The sequence below is a fragment of the Serinus canaria genome, chromosome 9 (genome assembly GCF_022539315.1).
Source record: "Serinus canaria isolate serCan28SL12 chromosome 9, serCan2020, whole genome shotgun sequence".
Taxonomy (NCBI): Eukaryota; Metazoa; Chordata; class Aves; order Passeriformes; family Fringillidae; genus Serinus; species Serinus canaria.
In genome coordinates, this window is record NC_066323.1 from 14,591,269 (window position 1) to 14,614,641 (window position 23,373).

General features: G+C 38.6%; 1 protein-coding gene across 4 annotated transcripts in view; it reads right to left on the reverse strand.

Moving 5' to 3' along the window:
- Positions 1-23,373, reverse strand: part of ZBTB38 (zinc finger and BTB domain containing 38) — a 39,051-nt gene that overhangs the window by 10,102 nt on the left and 5,576 nt on the right. The window contains exons 2-5 of one of the 4 annotated variants that reach the window (XM_018913013.3): positions 15,733-15,868; positions 14,828-14,893; positions 13,932-14,158; positions 9,663-9,772 (exon numbers count right to left, since the gene is read on the reverse strand). The gene's annotated coding sequence lies outside the window, so the exon portion shown is untranslated. Of the gene's footprint in view, positions 1-1,128; positions 1,436-2,142; positions 2,277-9,662; positions 9,773-13,931; positions 14,159-14,827; positions 14,966-15,732; positions 15,869-23,373 lie in introns of those variants that run through there. The other 3 variants (XM_009089192.4, XM_030226957.2, XM_030226958.2) reach the window with 3 other exon arrangements.

Below are 23,373 nucleotides of genomic sequence, written 5' to 3' on the forward strand. Positions count from 1 at the left end.
GTTAATTTTATACTTTTTACTCTCAAGCCAGACATAAATAATTTCTTAGGAATCTGAACAGTACCTTTGTAGCATTACCTAATGGTCTTTGGTACACCTATGAATAACTTCAGGTTCAGAACAGCAGAATTTTTGACTGGGGGTTACTATTTGCAGATTTTCTGCAAAAACAGTAATAGACTTAACCCGTCCTTAAAAGGTGATGGAATCACTTGGAAAAATCAGATTTAAATATTCATCTGAAACTTAAGTGTAATGATCAGTAGGTTTATTAAATTATAACAGTACCTTTTCTGACATCAACAGAACACCTCAACAGCAGTCACAAATGAAAAGAAGTAGTATTAAAAGTTAATGTCAAAATCAGAGATTGATGCATCCAAACACAAATTTGACTACTTACACCTCACAGATGACACTGCTAATTATAAATAGAGAGGCCAGCTCTACATGGACAGAGCTGAGAGAAGAAGCTACTGTTAATTTTTACATTAACATTACTCTGAAGTCAACAAAGACTTCAGAGTAAGTTTTACTAGCCCATGAATACCAAATAAAATTTTTTTATTACCACAGAGACCTATTACAATCTAGGGATATTAACTTCTGCTTATCTTTTGGAATCCACTGCCAGCCGAGTGTACCCCATTACATATGAGATTATTCTATTCCACTTCAGTCAGCTAAATTTGAAAGACAAGCTAGTGGCATAACAAAAAACTCCAAAGCATTAAGGGCAGTTGCTAGTACCCAGGCAAAATCAAAACCAGCAAGATAAAAGATGAACTGTAGTAAGAATTCTCCCTGTTTTCTTCGTGAATTTCTACTGGGTTTTTAAAGTGTTAATATATTCTGGTACGAACCAACAGGACAGAAATACATTAATTCCGTATCTTCCTGATGTTCAGTTTCACCCCACTCTGTAAAGGTACTCTGAAGTCTCTGTTTTGTTTCCAGCTGGCTTCTCCAGCTGAGAAGGAACATTCACTTGTATCTTAAGTCTCCTTAAGGATGCAGGTTTTGTTCTAGAGCCGAAATGGAGGCAGGCATCACCAACAAACAAAAACCCCCAAACACATACATCCTCCCCCCTACACACACATGGCCCCCGCTCTGGTCCTTGCTTACCTGGAAACTTACTGTCCAACCGTCACTGCTACGGTGACTGCCCAGGTTTTTATGGAATCATTTCCCCAGTCTTATGTCGGCAGCAGGGCTGCCTGGATCAGGGCGCTGCGGCCTCCCTGCAACCTTGGGCATGCAGGGCCGTGTTCGTGGTGTCTAATGATGTTAATGATGTCTAATGACTTTCAATAGCTCGCAGGAGCGTGTAGCTTAGGGCTCACTCTACGTTAGAGCTACACGTTACTTCTTCAACTGCATTGAGAGACTTTCTCTTTGGACTCTCGCTGCTCACATCCGTCCTTTCCTGTTGCTACAGAAGAGCATTACTTTACATGTTTTTTTTCAGGCTCGCGCTTTCCTCTTTTAATTCGACAGCTTGGGGGGGCTGGGGTGGGGCGATGGAATGTAGCCTAAGAGTATGTCAGTGTTAACAGACCTCTGATGCCCCGCAACGAAGCACTCCTTCAGAGCGGGGATTCCTCCCCACTATTAGCATCTCGACCTCAATTCTCTCACTCTCCGCTTTACGTTTCCCATGACCTCTCCCACCGCACGGAGCAGCCCGCGCGGCCTCGGCAGCGCCTCGCTCAGACACGTCGGAGGAGTCCGTGCCCGGGCGCTCCGGGGCTGCTCCGTTCCCACCACCACGGCCCTTCCCGCCGCGGGTGGCCTCCCCCCGGCCCCGGGGGCTCCTCTCCCGTCCCCGGCCCGGCCCGGCCGCCGCCGCCCGCGGGGGGGCGCTGCCCCCGCGCAGTGCCGGCCCGACCCGTCCCGCGCGGTGCGGTGCGGGCTTCGCGCTGCGCAGCCACGGAACGCGGGGCCCGCGGGCGGCGGCTGCCGTCGCCTCCCCGTCCCGCGCCGGCTGCGCGCACGCAGTGCGGTGCCCCGGTGCGGCGCGGCAGCCTCGCGCTGTTTGTGCGTCTGCGAGCGGCCCCCCCCGCGCGGGCCCCGCATCGCGCCCGCTCATGGCGGTGCCGCGGTGCCCGCGCGGCCCCTCCCGCGGGAGCCGCCACTGACCTGCCGCCGCTCCGTCCCCGCCGGCGCAGCCTCAGCCCGCAGGCAGTAGCGCCCCGTCCCCGCACCATTAACACCGGGCCCGCGGGCTCTCCGCGGGCGGCAAGCGGGCGCTGGCTGCGGCCGGGGCCGCGATCCCGGCCTGGCGGCGGCCGGACGGCGCGGCCGCCATTTTGCTGTGCCGATCCCGGCAATGGGATTGCCCGAGGTCTGCCGGGCAGGGCCGGGCCCGCGCCCTCCGCCGCCGCCTCGCGTGTTCCCTGTCCTCGCTCCGCAGCGAGCGCGCCGCGCTCAGCTAACGCGGCCAGCGGGGGTCCGCGCCTCTCCGCCAAACTGTTCGTAGGCAAGCGCTGTAAATTCACACCGATGAGGAAGCGCGGCGCTCCCAGAACCCGGCGCCTGCTCCACGGCCATCAGTGCAGTGCTGTGCACGTCCCTGAGAATTCCTCTTGGACCTGACACAGGACTTCGTTGCCTGACTCTCCTTCCAAGCCTTTCGGCCAGGAAGAAAGAGAAAGTGTCTCTGAGCAAAGATAGCTCTGTGCTACCTTCTGCCACTTCCCTCCAGAAAGCACAGATCAAACATATCCTTATAAAAAAATACCTGAAATAAATTACATTTAAATAGTGAATAATAGTAACATTTACCCTTTTCATTATCTGATGATATTATCTTCTTAAAAAGCATATATAGAAACTTAAATAGCATGAGGAATTTTAAGCAGTATTCTTGCTCATAATTTAGGTTTCTTGGTATTTTTTACTGCCTCAGGAAACAAGCAGAATATTACCATTAGTGCTTCATAAGCAGTAACAAATGCTCCCTTGGATAAAGAAGGACAGAACTTGATTTCATCTGTCCAGATGCTCCAACACATTTGGCACAGTCCTCCCAGATACTGTCTGTCTCAGCCTCTCACTGCAAATAGCCAGCAAAGTCTGTTTTCTCAGAACTTGGAATCATAAAGCTTAGAGAAAAACTGGGCTTTGATACAGGTGAAAAACATTGTTAGGTAAATGAACAGTTTGTTTTTTGTCTTAAAGCTTGCTTTTGTCCAAGGCTAACCTATGTTGATTTTTACAAGTTATTCTGTGTAAGCCTTCATGGGACAGAACCTTTATTTTCAAATCTTAAACCTATGCATTAAAATCACTGAATAATAGGAAATTATTAATTTTAGCAAAAAAAAAAATCTGAAACATGAACTATTTAATCATTGTCACACTTGATGGGTCTGGAAGTTAGAATTTTGGTAGAGCCTCTTCATGATAAATGCTGCTTATCATTGCAGGAAACTGCAATATCAACATAATGTACAAAATCTATTATAAAGAGGGGAGGTCTTTCTTTTTTTTCCCCAATTTTGTCTTGGAATTATCAGTGCTTTCCCAGTTGGTTAAAAGCTATGGAAAGAAATTTTTTCCTGTTAGGAAGTTGTAACAATTTCAGTGACTTATCTATACACACATTTTTCACTAACTTATACAGTCCACATTAAAAGTTCATCTTAGAAATACTGATCATTTCTGTGAAGAGTTTAATTCCTTCTGTAATTCTGGATCACTGGAATTCTTACCTATAAGTTCACCTACTGAAACAATGAATACGTTTTTAGCTTAGGGCTCTCTGCCACCGAGCAACGATTTCTTTAATCTCATGGCAAATTGAGTGATGAGATGACCAGCAGCTGTGGGAATGGAAACAAGTCATTGAAGAACACAGTGGTTTTGATGGCAAAGGCAGAGTGTGTCCCAGCATCTTCCCGACATTCATTTCTATTCCAACCTACATAATGGATAAGCAAAGTTTCATACTTACATGTAGGTTACTTTTAATCTTGGACTCTGCCTATTGCTTATTTGCTGTTTTTTTCATTTATTGCTGTTTTTTTCATTTATTACTGTTTTAGATATGTATATACATAATCATATGTATTAATGAAGATTTTTGACACAAGTGCCAAATAAATAAACACAAATAAAAAGTATTTGTGACAAATGTGTTATCAGTAACATTACAATAAAATGGATTAAATTAAACCTGTTGTAATCACTTAAAGGAAATAAATGCCTTACTGAACAAGCATCTTGAAACAAATTTAAAGAAGATTAGGTTATTAATTCCTCCTAAATCTTAATTAAAATTATTTTAAATTGTTTTGAAAATCAGAGGCATAACCATTGTTTGTATAACTGATATGTCCAACTTAGAGACAATAATTTATTTGTACTTAAAATTGGATGCTCTGGCAGTCTATAAATCTATAGACAATATAGATATATGAGTCTATAGACAATATAATAGATGTGGAGAACAAAAAAAAGGAATCAAATTTTCTATTTTTTTTTTAAAGGTGTTTTCTTAAGTCAACTTTAGCTCATCCACTAAAAAAGAATCACCTTTTCTGTGACTAGTAGTGTAATTGAAGGTACTAATTTATATTTATATATATAATTTGAGCTGTTGGGAATTCACAGTCCCATCAGCTCATTGTGTGTTAAAAAAAATATTCTTCAGAAAAAGTAATTCTTTCTCTAAGGCTGTCTTGGCCTCATCCAAGATTTTACATAATCATTCTAATTTTTCATGGAAAACCAACTGCATGCAAAGAAAATGGAGGCACTGGTGCTGCAGCTGGACCTGTGAATGCACTACAGTGATATCTGGGAGAAGCTGGACTAGATCAATGTGCTCTGCAACCCTGATTCCAACGTGTAATCCTCAACACTAATGATGTACTTCAGAAACAGTGAGCTTGCTGGAGTATATGTACCAATTCCTGTTAAACATAAATGATTGTGCATCACAGCACACAAATACTGTGTTCCTTTCAGAAGGAAGTCCAAGGAGTTTTAGTATTGGATTATTTCTCATATGGTAAATCTGCAAGATCTAGAGAAAATTTTCAGCAAATCTCTTTAAAATGTATAAAACATTTCCAAGGTTACTGAAATGGTGGTGTTGGGATGCTTTGCTGAAGTCTGATAATCTCACTTCTGCAAGTTGTGGCATATGGTATTCTTTCTGTAAGAGTATTTAATGAAAAAATTGTGCCAATATTCCTCTCTAGACAAGCAGTGTCAGTTCTTAAGTGACAGCAGAAAACAACATATAGAGCATTACTCAGTCTTGCAAATTTCTCATAAGCAACAGGAGTTTGGCCAGGATTCTACTGGTTTCTGTCTCTGTGCCTAGACCAGCCTATCCAAGAGAAAAATGCTAGGATAGACTGTCATCTTCATTGCTCTCCCTGCTGAGGTGAGAGCATGCAGGGGTGCTGCTGAGAAGGAAACAGCTCCTCTGTACCCTCAGGCAGGCCAGCCCTTCACTCAGGAGGGGGACACAGCAAAGACCCAGCAACCCAGAGTGACTTCAGCTCTCCTTTGTGGCCCATGAGCAAGGGAAGGAGTTCATGTGCAGCCCTCTTCCTGTTATTCAGCATCAAGTGGAGGGAGAAGGAGCCCAGTTACAGCACCTGCAGCAGCCCCCTGCCCTTCCAGGTCTGGTGGAGAGGAGAGAAACCTGGGACAACTCACTTGGCTCTCAAACTGTGTGAGCTGTGCATGTGCACCGAACCAAATCTTTCTCCAAGAAATGCTGCCTTCTTGAAATTTAGCCATGGCCTAATCAGAGTCCCATATACAAGCAATTTTAAAAGGTGCAACTACATCTTTTTCTCTTTCACCAGTCTAAAAAAGAAAATGAAGCAACGACAGTAACATAAATCCAAATTCTTCTCTTACACAAAATACAAAAGCTTATGTTGTACTGCTACGAAGAATCAGCTGACTTTACATCTTGCTATCTCTGAACAATCTTATTATTATTTTCCATTTAAGTCTTTCTTTTTTAATGTGCTTCTGGCAAGCTGTTTTCTAGCTGCCTACACTTGTAGGACATACCAGTCCTTAGCTAACAGAGACCAGTTGCAAACATGAAGCTATGTTTACAGGCAGAGTGACAACAACAGACATTCTTCTGTTGATGACTGTTGTCAAATGTAGTGATTAATATATTTGAATAGCTTGAAACAAAAGAAGCAAACTAAACATTTAGGTTTTGTCCATTCAGAACAATTACTGTGTGGTATTCTTTTGCATGTTCTGTTATCAGAAAGATAATTAAAAAAAAAAGTAGTTGAGTTCAGCCTCTGTTTTCCAGTTTTCAGAGGAAGCATCATTTGGATATGGGAGCCAGCATCCACAATGCAGGCTCAGGGCTGCTGTTCTGGGTGAGGTGTGTGGGGGCCAGGCCAATGCATCAGTTCTTGCCCTTTACTACAGCTGATGTAGCAAATCAAAATGGACTGGAAATAGAGTTCAATCTGCACCTCATTCAGTTCATCTGCCAGGTGGCTGGACACAGCCATTTTGGAAAGCAGAGCTGGTCTTCAAGCTATTAATTTGCCACCACTAGTATTCCTTATAATACTCCAGTATTCCTTAAAATTTTGCAAAATATTTTTGGTTTTGCTATTGTTTTGGTAAACCAAAACCAACATACAAGGAATTGTATACTGCTCTCAGTCATCACTTCTGTGTGGTCAATATTATGACAGTTCTGTGAACACTCGAGAACTTCATATGCTCTTAAATATTCTTATGCTCCATTTTGTGCTGACCAAAGGGGCCCAGCCCAAGCCCTACTCCTCCTTTCCCATCCTACTGCATGATTCCAGACTAAAGGCTGAAGCAGACCTCTGCTCATGCAGTGGAGAAGAACTGTAACAAAAGCAGATAGCACTGGCAGTACAGAGAAAACCGTGGTGTCTCCAGCTCTGGTTTGTGCTGCTTGCTCTGCCACCAATGTGAACTGCTCAGATCTGAGCTCAGCTCAGGTGGGGGACAAGAGCAGCAGCAACAACAACTACTACTACTGCTGCTACTACTACTACTACTACTACTACTGCTGCTATTGCTGCTACTAAAACCCCAACAGTTGGCTTGCCTCTCCATAATAATTTCCCAAACTCTTATTCACTCAGAGGCCTTAACAGTAAGTAGCATGTGATAGTACATATCCACATTGTTTATGGTTCAGGATCATGAAAAGTTTCCTGTGGCAGTGTTTAAACTTTATGAAATTAATACTAGATTCTGGTATTGATTCTCATCTTGGCTGTTGAGAGCAAGGGAAATGTTGAAAATTGTCAGGATAATCTTCATTTCCTAAATCTGATTGTTATATATGAAGTCTACTCTCTTACTAAGCACTCCAAAAAAAAAAAAAAAGGGAATATTTTCACTGATTTCAAGGCAGATTTAATGAGCCTACTTGTCACCTAAGAAACTTCTCAGGTTACACCCACTGAATTTAAACCCAGGATCTGGAGATTCCCATTTTCTCCATCTTTTTAATTAATAGGATTTTAGACATATTTCTTTAAAATACATAATTTGGCATAACCCAAAAAGGGTTGGATACACTTTTCATTTTATATCTGAATTAATACTTTAAGAAGAAAGGCTAAAAATAACCTGTACATATACTTGCTGAAGTCTGCAGACAAATTTCTCAGAACTGATCTAAGCTTCTTTTTAATCCAGGACTGAACACTTGCACAAAAGTGTAAGTGCTACCTAAATGCTACATCCAGATATTATTCCAAAAGTTCAGGATCAACAGTCATTTTGACTTCCACAACTATTTCTCAACCTCCTGCCTTCTCCTGTTGTCTTCTTCTGCCAGAAGACGACACTTGGGTCGTATCTCTTTGCCTGACGACGTTAGTTAGAACCAGACTACAAGCAACACCAGCTTCATTCTTATTTAGTGCCTTTATTTTGTCACTGTGTAAAGCAATATGATCATGTTCGCTTCTGAATGCTGGTGCAAGATTCAAATTGAGAGTGCCTGAGCATTTCTGAAAGACACCATTACCCATGATTTCCATCTGTACCTACAGTAGTGCTCTAAGTATTCAGAATCCTAGAAGAAGGTTTCCATTTGCAGGCCAAGCCTACAATGCCAATTTTATCCGGCTATTGCAAGCCAGATTGAAAGTGCAATAATAAAAAAAAATCACAGGAGATATTTCTATTGAAAACATGAGGGGGTTTGGTTAAAATCTTTGAGTATTAGCAAACCACGCTGGGCCATGCCCAGAAATCTTTTTATATGGTGATTTTCAAGATGCATGCATTATTGTGAGCACATGGTATGTAAATGCATTGGGCTGCTTAATAAGCATTCACTGACACACATCTGCAGCTTTGCTAATGTACCTTTAATTCCTATGTGGTTGTCAAGGAAACAGGTTATGGCCCAGTATTCTGTCTAAAATGTACTGAGCAAGTGTTCTAAGATAATTTACTTAAAATAGATACAACTTGGGTTTTGTAGCTCATTGCTTCTGTAAATGCAGGTAACCTGAATTTATCTAATTGTAATGCTTCACTGATTAGTTTAAACCACCAATGGCATTTTATTGCCTCTGAAAATCCTTTACATTTTCTGTAAAGGAACACACAACATTGTATATTAAAAGTAAATTTAATTACAGAAAACATTTTGAGATATTCTAGGAATTGAAGAGGGCTTTTTGACTTGTAGTATGGTGGTTTTTTTGAGTTTTTTAGAAATTTGATTCCCTACTGTACATTCTGCCTGGAGACCTTAATCACTTATTTCAATTTAGAAATACCACAGCAAGAACGGCTCTGATGCAACAAAGCATCTCCTACCAAAATTTGTGCAAGTAGTGCCACTGATATCAGTGGGAATTCTCCCTTTCTTATACCTTTTGGTACCAAGGACCACATTAAAAATTAATGAATTAGTTAAAATTTCACTGATTCGTTCATTCAATACAAATATATCTTAAATCTGAAGCACAGATACCAGGCATACTTACACTAACTAAGATTATTATTGGATATTCACAATAAGAAAAAAAGAAACTGCTTATATTTGAAAAAGCCATGCCAAATGTGAGCTGTTATTTTGAAATATCCTTTGTGATTATTTATCACAATACTATACCTGAATCTACAAACTGCTCTTTCCAGCTCACGAATCAAGAGGCTTTTTTATGTCCCTGATTAAAGTAATGTATAAAGGTAGAGGTTCCATGAACCATATCTAGTGTAACCAACACAGCAGGGTCAGAAACAGGCAGTGGCACTGAGAGTTCCTCTGCCTTTCCTGTGTGGCACAGGTTTGTAATGGACATCATGACTGGGATCCAGAGCTAACATTCTGGCATGTTCAGGAGGTTTGCGTGCATACCAAAATGTTTGGTTTGTGCAGATCACCGGAGGCTGTAACAACCTGTTCCAAAAACTATTCTGTCTGATTTTTTTTTTTTTGTCCAATATCTATGGAAATAGAAATCTGGTAGGAACTGGAAAATTCCTCAATATTGACATGCAAATAGAGCAATGTGATACCATAGTGAGAACAAATCTTAAATTACTGTAATAAACAAGAAATTAACGGAAAATAAACCCAGGTAATGTAGTGGTGATGGTGTTAAATAATTTATCTCTATTTCTATGTGAAATTACCCCATAAACTTACCCACCTAAAATCAGGTTGTTCTTCTGTTAGAGTCTTTTAAAAGTGGTATTGACAGGTATTTTCAGCAAAACCATCTCAGTAATTTTGTGAGCTGTGTGGCTACAGTGTATCAGCCTGCAAAGGGAAAAATCCAAATTTAATGACTGAATTATTAGACAAGTACTCATTTCCACATACATTGTGTAATTCATCAGAATTTTCCCTGGGGTGCTGTAGGGCTCCAAATCTACATCTGGGGATTTTAGAACACACCAGCAATAAACCAGTAGCATTAACCAAACTTCTGCTGCATTGTTTTATTATGGTTTAACCTGTGTTGTGCAGACTGGACATAATGATATGCTCTAGACAGAAATGTAAGGATGTTTTCAAGTTTAAAGTAATTATTTTGAAAGACGTTTCCTTTCTCCTCTTTTTCTTCCACCACTTTTCTTTTGATCTCTCCTGTCACAGATATCACCACAGGATCTATGATAATGACATTTCTAGGCAGCTCTTGTTCTCTGGAATACACTTCCTGTATTTCTCTTCTTAAATGATTATTCATCACTGTCAAACATCCTGATTTTATTATTTTGTATCAAACATACAAAAAAGATTTTCCTGTAACAGTATAAAAATTACGTGGAACTGGGTTTTGTTCCAAAGATACTGAAAAAAATGAAATTGTTCCATAGAGAAATTGCAAAATCATGCAGATAAGGCCTTATGACTCAGCTGATAGGCATTCATACAGCAGCAAGTATGGAGCAGCAATTAAGAATACACAGCTCCATCCTCCATTTGCAAATACACTGTATGCTCTTAGCAATTACATTGTACAGGAAATACAGGATCCATTACTTTGGCTTGAAAAGGTAAGAAGGTGAGTTAATTTTTTGTTGTTGTTGTTGGTTTAGCCTTGTACATTTTTAGTATATGTTAATTTGAATGAGAAATCTGTAGCTCACATCTGCCCTTAACAAAGGCCAGAGTGAAAAATAAATGCAGTAAGTCATTACTATTACCTCAAATTCCAATAATGGCATATTCATAAGTGACCAAAATATGAAAAATGGGAAGCTTAAACATCATGTTTGGAGGAATCCAACAGTTAAAGATCTTACCAAAGCTAAAGATTCCCAAATTTGATAATACTGGAATTGAAATACAATATTATCCATAATAAAGCCCTTTTAATACTTAGTAAAGCAATTTATGTGAAAAAGCACAACAGACACTACCTCAAAAGGGTTAATTGGTACGTATTCATTACTACCAGAATCTGTTTAATAGTCTGACAAATATTATCTGAACACAGCTAGTTATCCACTGAGTGACCAGCAGTTTCAAATCAAAATGAAGTTTAGAGACAGAAGTAACTCTTATTAGAAAGACCATTGAAAAACAAGCAGGACAGTGTCCAAGTGAATAATTTTTTGTTTGAGTTCATTTTTACTCATCCTTTGTTTAGATTTCCTGTTAGGCAGAAATGGAATTTCCATGGATAGAGGAGCAAATTCCAATTATAAAAAGGGTAGTTCAGTATCTACAATTAGACTTCTGTGATAAAACTAAACACCCCCTCCCCCAAACCCACAAACAAAATAAACCCAAAAACCTTAACAGGCCTCCCTTACAATAGCATTTGCAGGCTGTGCTGGAGGTGGGAAAAACTGCACCTGCTCCTCCATGCCCTGGTTAGCCCTCCTAGCAAAAGAATAAAATGGATGAAGTTTACAGAAGATTTTTTATGGCACTTCTGTCAGCAACATTCTGACACTTTGCATGAGCTGCATGTAAGTGCCACTGAAATACATACAGCAACCCACATGTAACAGTCAGAACTGGAAACAGCTTGTTAATTACTGGACTCCTCCTAAATAAAGAAATCCGTTTCTATCACAAGAAGAAATTACTGTTCATGGCTGCCAATGAGTTTTTCTGGACTCATGAAAGCACTTGAGTTCAGTCATATTCATTGCAAGAGTACTTGCACCCCTTAACAAAGAGCAAATCTGCAAATGGATTTAAAACAACCATAGGGAAATGTGCTCATGTAATGGAGCCATTTTTAAAAATGCCTTGAGTGGATATGTTTAGACACAAAGATATAATAAAAACAGTTTATTGCTAAGCGCCCCATGTTTTCTAAAGATAAGTATCAGAGGCAATAAATAGATTAGACATATCATTTGCTCAGCATTTCCTTTAAAAATAACCACACAAGAAATAAACAAAGAAATTTACTTTCTTACTACATTTAATGGTGCCCTCCATATTAACATTTTAGACAGGAAAATAATCAGCAGAAGCAAGCTACTGGAGATAAATCAAATTACAAAAATGCAGGCTTTAATACGTCACTTGAGAGATGCTGTCTGTTACGTTTTCAGTTCTGCTTCTTTAGGTGGAACAGAGGAATACTGGAGTGCATGAAATTATTCTTATAATTATGAATCTAATGGTTTTATTGTCATCATTAAGGATTTGCCAATTATGACACATGACAAATCATATTCTTGAACAGTTATACTCTGCTCATTTGGAATGCACTGAACTGGTATATTTAGAAGTAAATGAGAATTAGTTTAATACTACTCATACTGTCAGGGCTATTATTGATAATTGGCTGTGCTTCTAAATACCTCCTCTGCATTCACTTTCTGTGCTGAGTCTTCTTCGACACAAAATATACTCGGTCATTTTAAAGTCAAGGACATGAAAGGAAAATGGCTTCCCTGCTGCAAAAGTCTCATTGCAGTAGTGAGAATTTCTCAAGTCACGTACAAAGGGCATTGACGAGGAGATACACTATGTTATAAGCTCAGTGGAGACATTCAGTACCATCTCATCTGTATAGGCAGTTACCTGTGGTGTACATAATATTTAACTTTACTGGCATGGTAAAAAATATTAGCTAAAAATAGAAATAAAGAATTATAATATTTAAGTTTTGCAAAATCTACGAGATCTGCAAAATACCGCAGACCAGAAGTGAGCTTATTCTCTAAAGGCTTGTTTAAGGTCTGACAGGAGTTCTTTTGCAGTATGCTTAAACACAGTTCTTTACCTGAACTTCAGACTGGTTTTTCACTATTTAAAGACAGGTTTATTGGCATTACTGTGGCTGAATTCAGCAAAGTTGAAAGAAGGTTTAAACCTTGTGATTCTCTACATGTGTCAGCTGCTAAATGTTTTAGTCATATTTTTATACTTGTGATGATAATAAAACTATTACTTTATATACACACAGTACAAACCTTGACCTACATGCAAGACTGGGCTAAATTAAAAAGAAACCAGGTACGTTTCTGGGAACAACCAATGCAAACCAGAAATAAACCAGGTTTTTGTGTGTACAGCTTTATAAACATGGCATCATTTAAGAGCTGATAGCCGCATGGAAACACAAAGTGAGATCACATTCTGAGTTAGAACTAAGAGGAAACAACTGCGACATTTCCATTTGCATTGTGATATTGCTACTAAAGAGAATAACATCTTTCTACATCTCTACCATTGAACCTTTTTAAAGGATTTGGTTGCCAAGGAAACTGGTTCTGGCCCAGTATTAATCTGAAAGAAATATATTATATGAGTTGGTGTAAGTAATACAGTACTCATAATTATTGTCATTCTTTATGCTCAAATTCAAGTTTTTTTACTTAAGGCTGTTAAGTTTTTATTTATTAATTTTTTGTGTGTGAAGTAAAACACATTTCAGTGAACTGATACTCAGTTTAAACTGACAGGGCCATCTATATCAATCTCTCTCTTTAAAGTTCTCCTACCTTTAAATAACAAGTAATACTGCAGTTTTATGTTTGTAGCCAATACTGAAAATATAAGCATTAAAGCATATTATTCTTTAATTAATATTTCGCACAAAACACAAAACCGCTTATGACAGAATTTAAATATTTTTCTTTTTTCTAATCTTCCTCAATTTTTATTTCTGCCTTTTAGCTGCAAGTTTAGTAATGCTTATAGTCAGCTTTAAAATGTAAAGGAATCAATAAGGTTTTCAAAAATTCTTTTGTTGCATAAGCGTTGCCACGCCCTTAGTACCTATGATTATTTTAACAGACATGATTGCTCCACTTTCACAATAGATTTAAAAAAAACAGATAAGAGTAATTGCCATGTCAACATGTGAAGACAAAAATTTAATATAGGTTGGTTTCATTAACAGTTTAGTACATTTTAAGACTGAAAGCTACATTCCAAAGCCCATTTCATGTTCTTGCAACACTGACCAAGAAAACAGTAAAACATGCAAATCTCAACCTACCTGCATGTACCACTTAGAGCAGTGTTAACATGGCAATGCACCCAGCCATTTTTATGTAAAGCGATGGAGATAAGTTCTGTTCGTGGTCTTCTTGATAATTTTTTAGAAGCAGTTGTCAAAATTCAGATGGGAAGCAGCTTGAATAGACCGTGAGCAGGAGAACTGAGTTTATCAACAGGGAAAGCAGGAGTGGGAAAAAAAAAGTCCTCATCCAAGGTTTTCTGAAACTGCAAAACAAGGTTGGCTTTTTTTTTTTTTTCTCCTCCTCAGAGGGTTCAAAGCTTGAAGCTGACCACTGCAAAGGCCACTTGTCACATTTACTGAAAATCAACCTATTGATATCACAGCTGAAAATATAAACTCGACAACCAAAGCCCATTGCACAACGTGGACTGCGTAAGAGTTAAAAATAGATTTGACGTGCCTCCTACCTGCATAATAAATATGTAAGTTTCAAGTGCTTTAATTCGATATTCACATTAATTAACAATACAATATACATTATTTAAACTACAGTAAATGCAAGAAGAAAAAGGGTGACACCATCTGGAAGCACAGTTTGCTTTTTTTTTTCCTTTCCAAGGGCTAATAATGTAGTTTGAATGTGATGACAAGCTAACAGCTCACCACATTGCAAATGAAAAAAGAATTCTTAAGGTGATGCTCAAATATCTAAGCCTGTAATGAAGCACAAACCAGTCTTCACTACTGCACGACATGGCACACAGACCATTTACATACTCACATTTGAGATACTAGGCACAGTATAATGAATTCAATACACAGCATGCACACAGCACAAGCAACGTTAATCCTGCCTGCCATTTTAGGCTTGCAGGAGTAAGATACATACTGCAGCACAGCTCTGGTAAGGGAGGAGGCAGGGGACAGCTCACCTTAAATGCAGTATCTGATTAATGTTGTAAGTGACATTGCGTATCAGCTACAGAGTCTTGGTTCAACTGGGTGGGAGGGAACAAAGAAAATTGTCATCAACTGGTGATGCAAGATGAGCTCCAGTCACTAACACTGTTAGCAAACTCCAAATTCTACAACGATATGGTAGTAGGCATTTCAAACTCTTATCAAAATCTGCTTGTGCAATGGCTGAGTCGCCTGCCGAGGAAAACAAAACAGTCTTCTTGCTTATTGGAGAAACGCTGCATCCACTACAGCAACATCCTCTCGATGCAGAAAGATTTCACGTCGCACATATTAAATCCTGAATGCATTTGCTGTGCTTTCTTAATTTTTAAGTTCCAGTATTAAAAAATAAAATTAAAAGCCAATGATAGTAAAAATAATATAGCTAAAGCTTTAATGTTCAGACAAATAAAACATTTCTTTTTCTCTCCTTTCTGTTTTCTCTCTTTTACAGTCCATCAAAATCCTGAGCAGTATTGACAAACCACACGAGCACCGGGTCTGACTGCATGATCAGCTGTCTGTGTCTACGCTACACCCTGTTAACCACAAGCAGTGTTAGAGCTAAATATATCTGCAATGCAGAAACAGTAGGTGCTATGTGGTACACAATTCTGATTAGTTTTATGATATTTTGCTCTCCTCAGATATAACAAATAAAACAGAATTTGCTGCTGATCTCTGTCAAGCATGGTATCTGTCAGACTTACAGAACATAAAAGCTATCCTAAGTACACTGACCTAGATAACGCTAAGAAGACTTAAGCAGCGTGCAAGCATACTCACTGTCAAAGCAAGGAAAATGAAACAATGATTGTCTAATCAAACTGAAAGCAACAACTCACTAGCACAGTATAAATTCCAAAATGCTACGTACTGTATATGCACATCTCATGTTATTGGAAGACGCAAAGCTCCTTTGTTTTTTTTTCCTCAGCGGCTTTTCTTAGCTACGGTTGCACAATGACATTCTGACATCATGGAGGTCAATGCAGACACTAAAGTGCTGTCGTCTTGAAGAAAAAAAATTGAAATATAAAACCATAGCTGCAAAGATAATGATAATAATGATGATAATTAAAAATTTCACATCACCTACTTAATGTCTTTCTATTACCCTCTGAGATTATTAGCATGTATGTTGTTCAGCTGCATACGTTAAATTGGTATCACCCTCTGCAGAGACTGCAAGAGTAATTGTGGGAATTAGATTTTTGTAAATGTCAAAAAAGGGTTATCATTGGGAAAACTTAAAAATACAGCAAAATATTTTGCATGTATAATGAAAAATATGCAAAGAGAAAATAATAAAAAACTGCCAATCCAATTAAAAAAAAAAAAAGCCTAATAAGCAAAACTGGTGCTATTTTCATTATCACTCTGTTCTCCAGAAGGAGAATAAGAGAACCATGCTGCAGTTTACTGTAACCTGAGTTACCTTCCCAGAAGGGTAAACCATCAGGTGAGGTAAAACAAACCATAAGATATACCTGTTTAGAGAGCAAAATCCCCCCCACTATGTTGGTGACTTCTCTCAGCTCTTTATCTCTCTCTACCTGCAAATACCGCAAGATGATATCCAGAAGAACAGAACTGTGAAGATTAATGTGTTAGCTCTATAAATACTCCACTGAAAGATTTCTTTAGGTAAGCATTGTTTACCATATGTACAAGTAAATCTAGATGGTTGGTTTCTGACCAATTGCACAAATAAACACCTCCTTGTGAGGCCAGTTTTGTCCAGAGAAGCACTAGCTTTCATTTGACCTTCCAGTACGGCTGAGGAAGAAAGCAGCCAAATTTTCAAACACATAATCTTTCCCTAGGAACCTGTGTACATGATGATTTTTTTTTTTTTTTCCAAAAGAGCACCTCTTTTTAAAAGGGAAGACTAATACTAAGTATTGTATTAAATCAGAAAATGTTGCACAGCAAAAACTAGGCTGGTGTACATATGTATTCACTTCTTTTCTAAAAATAGAAAATTTTATTTTGCTTTTTTCTGCCTTTTTATTTTTTTTTAATGATTAAATAGGTATCTTTTTAATTTGGAGGTTTTTCTTTGGGAAATTATTTGGCATTTTGCTCTCTTTCATTTTAAAGGCTGGGAATGAGATGTTCCTAACAGTCAGTGCTTTAAAATATTCAGAATCCCCTTCCATAAATAGCACATCTGTCACAGAAAGGGAATCCAGCCAACAGAAAGGCAGATCAGACCAGCAAAAACAACTGCTATTCCAATGCATGATTACTAAATAAGTTTGGATTTTAACAAGCCTTTATTTAGATTTTTTGTTTGTTCTAAGGTTTTTAAAGTTTGAGCTGTCTGATTCTATAGATGCCACCATATATCAAATTTAGAAGCGTTAAATATGGATTAATTTTGAGGTTTTTAAATGTTCATCTCTTAATCAAATGTATATTGTCATGTTAGTTTAAAGCCATGGCAAAGTTCCTATAGATTTCAAGAAGAGAAGACTTGGGCTATTTGGAGCAGTTTCTTAATATTATTATTTCAGAAGCAAGTGGTAATTTTATTTAAAGACAATGATTCCAGGAAAAGACCAATTTTGTGGAGTCTCACAATAAATATATCTGCTCCTGCATTCTTGAAGTCAGCATTCTCATTCACCCAGATAAGTAGTGCTCTGGGACAGACACAACAAGGTGATTTGGGTTGTGTGATTTAGGAAACATTAAAAACCTGCTGGAAGTGAATACAGCAGAGGAATGTATCCCAGTGAACAGGGAAGTGAGCTTGTCCAAATCTTTATGCGATCTCTTGCTTTAATGGGTCATTTTTAGTGCTTAGTAATAGTTTTGCAGGCTTAGATTGTAATGATTTTGCTTCAGATTCAACATCATTTCAGCTCAGAAATCAGTTTTTATGTCCTTCTACAACTGCACAATACATGCCATAGTAAATAAATAAATTTTAAAAATTGCACTTATATGTTGCACAAAGTAAGTCCAATTTTTCAAGGCTGACATATATATTGGATGTTACTTCTCAGGCAGCAACTTGGATTTAAGTCTAACATTTGTGCCAAAACTGTTACAGTCCCAAGGCACTGCCTCACTTGATTCCTTACTTCAAAATTGCCTGGGTCTGTGGGGTCAGGACTACCTCTGTCCATGCTATAAGCTTGTGTTGGTTCTGTATTCAATCAGCTTAAAGTGAGCCTATTTCAAATATCCACACTGGATCTTACAGGCTATTTGTGTTGCAGCTTTTCCCACTTTCAAGCATCCTACTTGTAAACACACTTCCTCTTCCTTTATTTATCACCACTCGAGTGCAACATCTTATCTCTCCTCACATACTCTAGCTTATCAAAACTGGTAAGGAAAGAAGAGTTCCAACATCCCTTTATATTGAGCATCCTCCTCATGGTATATAGTTTTTTAGAGGAAATGCCCTAGTCCTCCACATCGATCATTTGGCAAAAAGAGGTAGAGTGTGGAAAGAGAGACTCACTTGAAGTCCCTAAAACTGTACTGATTTTTGTCTCAAAGTATTGCCACACCTTGTCTTCCTAAGAAGGAAATTCTAAGGGCAGTCTGATAGTCTGGAAACTCTGCCAAGCACTAACCTTGTAGCAGTAAATATCTGGAGGAAGACTGGAGATTTTGAGAAAAAAGTGACAAACACTTTTAATTTGATGTGGATCAGCTCACTTCTGTCTTTGTTAGGCAGTGGCCCAAGCTGGACCAAGGGACTAAACTGTGCTTCCAGCTATACAGAAGACATGCTGCATGTCTTCTCTATAGCTGGAGTGTGGAACTTCTGCTTAATAGTAGTGAACATGTTTAATAAGTGAATGAACAAACATACATACACTTGGCTTCTTTCCCACCTTAGTATTTATGGGTTTGTTTCTTTTGTTTTTAAAATTGTTTGTCAAATAAATGAGCAGCACACAGCAATCAAGGGACAGAATCAGCTCCAACCCTCAAGAAACTGTAGTCAACTGTTTGGTCATATCATCCCTGCAAAGCAATGACAAGGGGACATGAAGCAATGACAAGGGGACATGAAGCACAGCTGGGAATCCAGGGTGGGTGTTTCTAAAAGAGCATTCCAGAACTGGCTACAGCCTATGAGTAAACCTGCTCTTGGGACGACTCCTTCTGCCTCTGAATTTAGCTGCATTAATTATGTTTGTCTCTTCATTCCACTAGCGCCATTGCATAAAGCACATTATTAATGAGCACTCAGTTTGAAATTCAGTTATTTTGCAAAACAAAAAACCACACCCTTTATCATGAACTAAAATTCTCAGACCTAACACACTCAGGAAAGCATCCATATACCCAGACACTGGGTATAGTAATTAACCTGCTGCTCAAATGCCTTCTATTCAAACTCCTACTGCTACATTCTACATGAAGAAGCTGCCTTCTTCAGTACTGAAACCTTCACTAGTTGTTGTTGGGATGTAGAAAACAAGGTGGGGGAGGAAAAAAAGGACTGATGGTAAAAGCTCCAGAGTTTGCCTTGCCAAAGTAAGACCATTTATGCCTGATCTGGCCAACATGCCCTGGACTTTCTTTTGTGTACACATCTAGCTTAAATTGCCCCAAGGATACGGACTCAATTGAATGCTGACAGTTTTCCCAGACTTTCCCACAATTCCTTCTGTGTCTCTGTCTGGCTACGAAGTCTTCCATGATTTGCTGGGACAGAAAACTGTTGTTCTTTGTTATTCGTATGAATGATGTACACAACTTCACTTTTAATTGTCACACTAATATGAACAGGCTCTCAAAAATAACATCTAAGTGATCTAAGATGCAAGTTTAGACTCTTGCTGTTCCTGTTAGATGGGGACTTTTCCAGCTGAATTAAAAAAGCAGCATTTAAAGGCAATTCCTTTTATAAAAGGCAAGTACTGAGAATCTAGAAAAATAGCAAATATCTGAATATTATGAAATGTATTCAGATACTCCATTGTATCGATGTGTTATGAATATGCATTAGGAAAAAGCATAGGCTTTCCTACACTGAAGGATCCCAGACAAGTCGTGCATTAAGATACACTGAGATGCTGGATGCTTTTTTGTGAAATTCTTCTAGGAGCCACTTAGAGTCTAGTACTCTATAAACCATAATTTTTTTAAGGATAAAACACCTGAAATTTGCTGTAAACAAATGGCAAAGAGAATGTAGACCCATCCATGGAATCTCAAGAAAATGATACCTTTACAGATATTTGCACTCATCTTTATAGGTTGTATTTCTGTATAATGTGACACTCAAAGTAATTAGCAATAACGAGTGGTTTTGTCTCTGAATAGTGCTTTAATTACTGATGAGCATGGTCTCTCCATCTAGGGCCCCACTTGCTTTCTAAACTGCTGCCAGACACTGACAAAGGTTTCAAATTTCGGTCTCTTATCACTCCTGGCTAATTCACATGATTAGTGAACGTAGGTATTGTATTTTTACCAAATTTACTAAGTCATTACCACTTTTATTTTTCTCTGTACAAAACAGCACAACTTGCTTGTGTTGATCAGCTCATCCATGTTCACATCACCTATTTATTCCAGTTGCAAGGAGCAAACTTTTCATTCAGAAAGTAACAGACTCAGAGATTTGATATGGAAAGAGGCTTCACTGAGTCACATAAAATCCTGCAAAGAGATTACAGTCATTTTATCTGAGTCATCCTTGGTAATACCAGATAGTAGACAAGAAGGGCAATAAAAATTAGGTTGGAAAAAAAGGAAGTTTCTCAAAGTAGCCAACATAAAATCTATTCAGGCATTTTACATTTTCAAATCATCAAAAATAGTAAGAAATCGCTTGTGAATAATGCAGGTACTAGAACAAGCCGGGGTAGGAAGCTGACATATGTCAGCAGAAGAGAAAATACTTGAAGTCCCACATTTGATAAAATGTCACATAACAGGACAGAGTAATCTCACTGCTTAAAACCCATGTGTAGAGGTGACTGCCTCACAGCTCCAAACAATCTTACAAATGTAGAACCAATTCAACCAACAAATTCATTTCAGGCTCACATGCTGAAGCTGTCCAATATGCTGCTAAATGTGGGCTGCTCTTTGAGGCCAGCATATCTCACACCATTTCTCCCAATTAGTTCAGTTGTGAAGCTGTTCCTTCAGTTCTTTCTCTGCTCATGACAAATGGGAGGGGAGTTCTAGGCCTTTGTCTTCCACCTTTTAACCTGGCACGTGTAACCAAGACCCAAGAGCAGTAACAATGAACCCCAGATGATTTCCTCCTACAGCAGAATGAGATTTGTCTACTGCCACTCTCTTCCACTGCCATCATTTTCACAGCTATGACTATTTATTGTCCTGACCAGACAGGTACCTCATTTTAAAAAAAGTTGTTCTACAAATCACAGCTCTCTGCAGTCTGAACTAGTTCAGCCAGAACTGAGGTCAGTGTAAATGAGGGCCTGCTTAAAAAGCTTTCAGTCCTGGATCACTTACAAAATAAATTATATAATTTCTCTGTGCACAAATTCCACAGCTCTTCCATTTGCAGAACTGAAACTGTTCTGATGGTTTGAATAAGTCAGGAAGATAAATGGACACACTAACAGAAAGCTGTATCCCATTAAGTCCTTCAGAGTTTCAATGAAATTTTAGGAGCTGGTGAGCAATGGTAGTGCTTTGTTAGAGTGCTGAAGTACAAAAGGCTCTATTAGCAATAATAATACATTTTTACAGCATGTTTTATCCAACAATCTCAGAGATCATTACAAACATTAATTGAACCTAACTATAGCCTGTGATAAATTAGCATTATTATGCTAATTTTATGGATGGAAAGAGAAAAAGACAGAGAGGTTAAGTGATTCACTCAGGAATAGAACCCAGCACCACGTGCACAAAGGGGTTATCCCATCCAAGAACTGTTGACAGACTAATCCAAGTGGGATGTCAGACACAAACACTATAAAGCACTCCCAAAACCAGGATGTAATTGCTCTGAGGAAGTGCTCACCAGCAAGGCAGTAGTGTTGCTGAGGATATGCAGCAGGTAAATTTCTTTCACTTGTTCATTTACTTTGAAACTCTCACTGGACCTTTGCAAGATCATTCATAAACACCAAGAATTTCTTACTGGTTATATTGGTTTACTCAGATACATATCTAAAAGTAGGAGAATATTTTAAATAATGGTCACAAAACCTGAAGCAGTCATCCATGTTATTCACATCAATTATGACTTCAAAGAAGAGGACAGCATGACTGTATCCACTTTCTTTAAAATATCATGCTGGATATAGAAAGGAGGACAAAACAGTTAAAATATCTCTTCAAGTACCATTCCAGTTTCCTCCAATATTTTCAGCTCTTGGGAAGAAAAAAACCAAACAACAACAACCAAACTTTTAAAAGCTGTTTTGGCTTCCTCTTCTTATTGACTGTCCTGGAAAATACTTAATCTGTCACTTAATCTTAGTCTGATTTAATGTATCTCACAATAAGAGCTACAACAAAGTTGCATCTTTGCCAAGCATCAGAGACTCTATTTCAGACAAAAATAATCCTTTGCCTTTCTTCCACCCTTTGTACCATTCATCATTTGCTACTTATTTAACACTGGTAGTTTGTTTCATGTGTCTGCTTGGTTTACTACTTTTAGACTGCCTTTTCAATGATTCCTAATTTCCATGATATTTGATACATTTTCAAACATTACCAGTTTCTAGAATATCACAACCTTTATGCAAATGTGTCTTGTTAGTCTCCAAAAAATTATTTTAATTAAGTCCTTAACAGACTTGTCATTGTTAATAGCAGAAGAAAGAAAATGTTCTCTTATGAATATCCAGCAGGGAGTAACTAGTAATTAATGAAAGGTATTTTCCTCTACATGATACTGAAGAAATTATTGGTGATTACCATTTTCTCTTTTCATTAATCTTCTTAAAGGTTTCTTACCTGCTTATGCTGAATGTCTTTTATTTGCTGGGCAGTTCTGGCTCTATCAGTTTATATTAAAGGTTTCCCTTCTTTCTCATTTCATAAAAATTAAATTAGTGTAACATAGGAGCGGAACACTACAGATATAAACAAATCAACTGCAGCATCACCTGCAGTCTCCATTTCCAGCTAACCACAAGCTTCCCTGCCAGCAGTATGGTCAATGGTGGGAGCTTTATCCAGGAGACTTCACTTAGTGCCTTGAGGATTCCATAAATTAACATCTTCTGAACACTGCTGGTTCAGATATACTAGTCATGACATAACTTCCATTCTGATTCTGACAGAAGGTGACATTTGGAAAGAAGAGTCAAAATGCTGAGCAGTAGAAGAGCCTAAAACAGCCAATCAGGACTAAAGGGGCTCAGCCTCACACAACTGAACAGGCAGAGTCAGGCACAGAACACTTCTGATCCTCTCCTTGTTCAATATGAACTGAAAGTAAACCCTGAGCCCAGGACCTCAGGGTCTAGATAAATATTTTTGTTGCTTTTTTTGCTTATATAAGAAAGGTCTAAACAACCACAGATCCATCTACATTGTCAGTTGC